Raw genomic sequence first — 5,396 nt, 5'->3', positions numbered from 1 at the left:
GTCAGTATAATTATAATGGCTTTATCGTGTTTTCTTCACTCATTCATCATCAGCTAACATAACTGGGTAGTGTTGGATATAACATCAAAATTGCCAATTTAGGGACTTATTTATTTCTATTTTTATTTTTTTAGGCGAGGCGATCCTTGGTTGACCTCACAGATTGCAAGGACCTTGTCAGTTTACAATCCCTTATTTTTTTTTTATTTTTATGCCTCCAGCACCTGGTCTTCCTAGGTGGTCTCCCATCCAAGTACTAACCAGGCCTGACCCTGCTTCGTTTTCAAGATCAGACAGGATCGGGCTTGTTCAGGGCAGCATGGCCATAGACTTAGGGACTTATTTTACTTCCAAACATTATTTCTTGGGACACCACTGATAGGATTTGAATAAAGCATACTCATACTGTGTATGCAAATATAAACATTCATTCTATTTGCAAGAATGGCTCACCATTAGCAGCAGACAGGGCCACAAACACAACTTATAACATGGTAACAGCTACAAGCAAGACTGATTACATCTTAACCAGTTTTCTCCTACCTGCTTCTAACCCAAGTCTTGGAAAAGTCAGCCTTGACCTTTTACTCCGCTTGCCAGGATTTCCTGCTCTAGTTTTCGATATTTCTATGGGTTCCTTCAAACCAGTAATACCTCTATGTTGATTGTTAAGCATTAATTTTCACGAGAATAATCATAGTTTTTCCTACCTCAAGAGCTCGGTGTCCCACAAGCCAAGAGAGCAGAGAGCTTCAAGGACAGCGTGTACAGCTGTGTGAGTCAGGAGGGGCTGAGAGAGGCTGTGGTCTAATGGAGAGAAAGTCAATGGCACGACTCTCCCAAGAGAACAGTCTACTCGGACCTCTATGTGGTCTACATGGATAGCCGTGGGCTGGGACATCAGTGGGTTCCAGCAGTTCTGGAACCTGCCCAGATCTTTCAGAGCCTCAGGGCCTTTGCAATGTTGTCCTCTCTTCCCAGAGTGTCTTTCTCTAAGCCTCTCCACCATTAGTTCTCTCCACCCTTGCCAGTCACTCTCTCAATTCCTTCACAGAATCCATCAATCTGTCCTCTCTCTCCTCTTCCCCACAAGGAATGGCAGCTCTAGAAGAGCAATGGTCTCTCATTTCCTGCTAAATCCCAGTGCCTACAACATATCTGGCACGGAGTAAGTGTTTGATGAATATTATTGAATGAATGGATAGAGCAGGCAAGTGCAGATGGCTGTTTGACGTCACCTCTCTGGACTTCCACTTCCTCATTTGTCGAAGCGTGATGAGAACTCTTCTCTTGCCCTTTTGAACCACACTTTGTTGGACCCAGCCAGGATCCTTAGCTAAGCGAATCCAGGTTCTCTTTGGGTGCAACACTGATAGTGACCAGTGGGTGGCAGCAAGTCACTGTGGTTGAACCGTGACAAAGCCTGAGCAGCCCAGGGCACAAAATACCTGAAGTTTAATCCCCCACCAGACAGGCTTGTTTATTACCTTCACCATCTGGGATGCAAGACTTTTTAAAACATAGTGTGCATGCTCTTGCTGCCAGAAGGGAGAACGCCGAACACTGGAGGAATGGAATCTACGTTGTTCTGGACTCAGATAAATCCCTGTGGGAAGAATGGAACTCAGCCCAGATCTCAGGGACCAGGGGAAGTACCGCTGCAGGCCGTCTGTCCTTCCGAACCCCAGCCGGCCCAAACCTCTCAGGCCCTGGATTGCCCACATAACAGGCCCAAAGTGTAGAGTCAAACTCCTGTTATAGGTGAACGTCAATGACAATCAGAGTAGAGGGACCCTAGAAACTTTGTCACCTACCTTCCCACTTCACGAACAGAAAAACTGTGAGGCGTAGAGGTCTCATGATGACTCGCAAAGATGGAGTGGAGCTGGGAATAGAAATAGGACCTCGGACACCAATCGCAGCCAGCTCCACTGCCTCTGAGCGTGAGCTGGTCCCTCCTGGGGCCATGTCTCTGCCCCCTACTGCAGATTTAAATATCTTGCTCAGAGTTTTCTCTGTTTGGAAAATGGAGCCTTCTTTGTCACTTGGTGTTCAGTCACATCTCCCGACCCTCTATCCGCCCTCCCACTCCACATGGGCTGCTGGCCTGACCAAGATGAAGCCACACCTAGAGGCCACCTCACCCCTGGGATGTCACTGTTACCTCCTGCAGGCTTACTTTACACCTCTGTGCTATGACCTGGAGCCTCCTCTGCCTGCTCCCGGAGGGAGCTACTGTCCCAACTCTGCCCAGCATTCATCCCACTTGGGGCTTCCAACATTTTTCCCTCCCACCAGTGGCCAATACACCACCCTGACCACCGTTCTCAGGCTCTGGGGGCTCAAAAGTCTAAGAAGGGGAAATGCGAAGGTCCTGGATTGGAGGGAAGGACACCTTATGGAATCTGGTGTAAGTCCCTTAACCTCTAGGGGCCTCCTAAATTCCATCTGTAAAATGATGGGTGGGTGAAAGAATGAACCAGATAAAGCCTTCTTGTCTGTGATCTCAAACAAGATGGTAAAGTTGATGGCTTTTATAGAGACCCATATCCACACCTGCCCCAGACTGATTCACACAACACTGACTTTTATCTCTGCTTGGTGCTTATAAAAAATCTTGGGCAGATTTGGGATCCTCCATGTCATCATCTGCAAGATGGGGATAATATCCACATGTACCTCACAGGGTGGATTAAATGAGCTGAATTGAGATAACACCTGCAGAGAACTTAACAAAGTGCCATACAATAGTGATTGTGATAACAACAACAATAATGGCCAACATCACCAAGCCCTAAATAAGTGTCAGGCACCATGCTAAGGACTTTTTGTGAGTAACTCAGTCTTTACAGTGCTAATGAGATAGGTTCTACCCAGGACCAGGTGCATAATTTGTGGGACCCAAGACAAAACTGAATCTATGTCAGATGAGTGACCCACAGGGGTTGTAATCTTGGTACCAGGATGAGCTCAGTACCTAGATTAAGGGAGGACAAGAAGCTCCTAGTGAGTCACCTATCCAATGTGCAGCGGCACTGTCAGCCCGAGGTGGAAATGACTGCCACATTGCCCTGCCCTTTGAAGCTGTGGGGTCATGTGCCTGACCTTGGCTTCTTGGCTCCAGGATAATCCATGTGGCTATAGCTAATCCAGCCCAGGTCTCCACAAAGCAGGGGAACCCAACCTGGAGCCCACATCCCCCTAAGCCAGGGTAACACACCTATCCCAGATCTGTCCACAATGATAGACACACAGGTGAAGCTCAGATTCTTGCTGATATATGACCATCAGAGCTCTATCAGAACCAGAAGGAACCTGGACTCCTTCTCATCCTCCTCTTCCACCCTGTAGATGGGAAAGCTGACAGGCCCAGAGAGGAGCAGAGGGACCTGAGGAGCAGACGCCAACGAGCTGGTGGAGGGCCTTGTCTCCAGCCCACTGCCGGCACGTGGCAGATCCTGAATCGGTTCCTGTTCTGCTGTCCTGGAGCAGAGGTTGGCCTTTTCCCATGTGCAGGTTTAAATATTTCTGTGCATTTAAATATTTCTTTGAAGACCTCTCCAAATGGGAAAGTTGCCTGTATCCTATCAGGCGTAGGGCTCGCTACATTCTCCCTACCTCTTCCCATGTCCTTCCCACCACCACCTGGGCCCTCCCCTCCTTGTCTCTACCTCTCCATGCAGGCGGTTGGGCTCCCTCTATCACCTGCTGGCCCCTCCCAACTTCCTCCACCAACTTGGGCAGCCCCTTCGTCTTTAGGCTGAACCCACTTCATGTGGTCCTCTGGGACTGTCTTAACTGTTCCCGTGGAGGGAACATCAGAAGGCCTCAGGATCAGTCTCCGGGCCTGCCCTGAGTCTTTTCTGGCAGCTGCCCAGCCCAGGCCTCAGTAGGGGAGATACGAAGATTTCAGGGGCACAGAACCCAGGCCCTCAGTTCTTCTATCCCTGGGACAACTTGAGAAAGGAGGCACGGTGTGCCCCGAATGCAACAAGTTAGCTTGGGAAGTTTATTGGTTAGGGTGGTGGTGAAGATAATGTCATGATTTATCCAGTGCTTACTCATTACCAAGCACGCTGCCAGGTATCAAACTATTTAATACTCATAAAACCTTACAGATGTAGTTATAATTATTATCCCTGTCTTACAGGTAGTGAAACTAGGGCATTGAGTGGCAGGATAATAATAGAATCTACTTAATAGGATCATGGAGAGTGAATGAGATAATGCATGTAAAGCTCATAGCCTAATACCTTCATCACACTGGTTAAGAACTCATTAAACTAGTTCATGATATTGTTGGGATTATAAGGGCCTTAAAGATTATTTGAACCAGGGATTTTTAAATATTTTGCCTGAAAAACTAAAATATGGACCTTATAGGGGATATTTGTCATGTCTTATGGATGCCCAGCATCTTTGAACACACCTCCTGTAAGTCCCACCTACCCAACACGGAAGCCAGAAATTGACTTTCCCAGACTCCTTTGCAGCCAGAAAGTGTGAAAATGTGACCTGGGCTCTATCAGATTCCTGTGAAGGCAACGAGAATCAACTACTATTCTAAAAGTGACTCTAGCAGTCATTGTGTGTAGTGGTGAAATAGCAGTTAAAGAAATTATTACCTGTTTCAATTGGGATGAAATTCCCACTGAAAATAAGGCTTTTGGGACCAGATGTTTGCTGCCGTAGAATGGCATGAAACGCATGTGTTGGGGGTGGAGTAATTCTAACCGTAGTAGAACATTTAGAGAAATAAACGGGCAAGCTCAAAGTCAAAATTTATTGGCACAGGACGTGGCAAGAGAATCAGGAACTTTCTATGATTAAACTATGAAGACTCTCTCATCTCTTGCAGCTGAAGAGATGAAGGAGCCAATAATTAAAATCAAGGTTTAAGAATACAAGTCGTCATATTACAATGCCAGTTAAATTTACAACCTTACTTCATAAGCCCTTACTTCGACACTCTCACATGACACCCAAATGGTCAAAAATGCACATGAAAAAATGCTCAACGTCATCGGTCATCAAAGAAATGCAAAATAAAAACACAACAAGATACTACTAATCCTCACTCGTTAGCTAAAATTAAAGAGCCTGGCAACTGCCAAGTGTTTCGGAGGATGTAGATCAGCTGGAGTTCCCATTCTTTCTGGTGGGAGTGTAAGTGGTAAGACCACTTTGAGAAACTCTTTGGCACTATTTACTAAAGCTAAACATACACTGATCCTATGACTCAGCAATTCTACTTCTGAGTGTACACCCAACAGAAGTAAGAAATACTCAACAGAAATATGTCCACCAAAAGACATGTGCAAGATGTTCGCAGCAAGTTTATTTACAATATCCCTAAACTGGACACAATCCAAAAATCCATCAACCATAGATTGACA

The 5,396-nt window shown here is 46.3% G+C and overlaps 1 pseudogene; it reads right to left on the bottom strand.

The window, feature by feature from the left end:
• Positions 1-212: 212 nt before the first annotated feature.
• On the bottom strand, positions 213-331 carry LOC118606788 (annotated as a pseudogene).
• Between the last annotated feature and the right edge of the window lie 5,065 nt (positions 332-5,396).

Source organism: Rousettus aegyptiacus, unplaced genomic scaffold, assembly GCF_014176215.1.
Source record: "Rousettus aegyptiacus isolate mRouAeg1 unplaced genomic scaffold, mRouAeg1.p scaffold_m13_p_1, whole genome shotgun sequence".
NCBI lineage: Eukaryota > Metazoa > Chordata > Mammalia > Chiroptera > Pteropodidae > Rousettus > Rousettus aegyptiacus.
The sequence above is the reverse complement of the archived record's forward strand: the minus strand, read 5'-3'. Positions and strand labels throughout refer to the sequence as shown.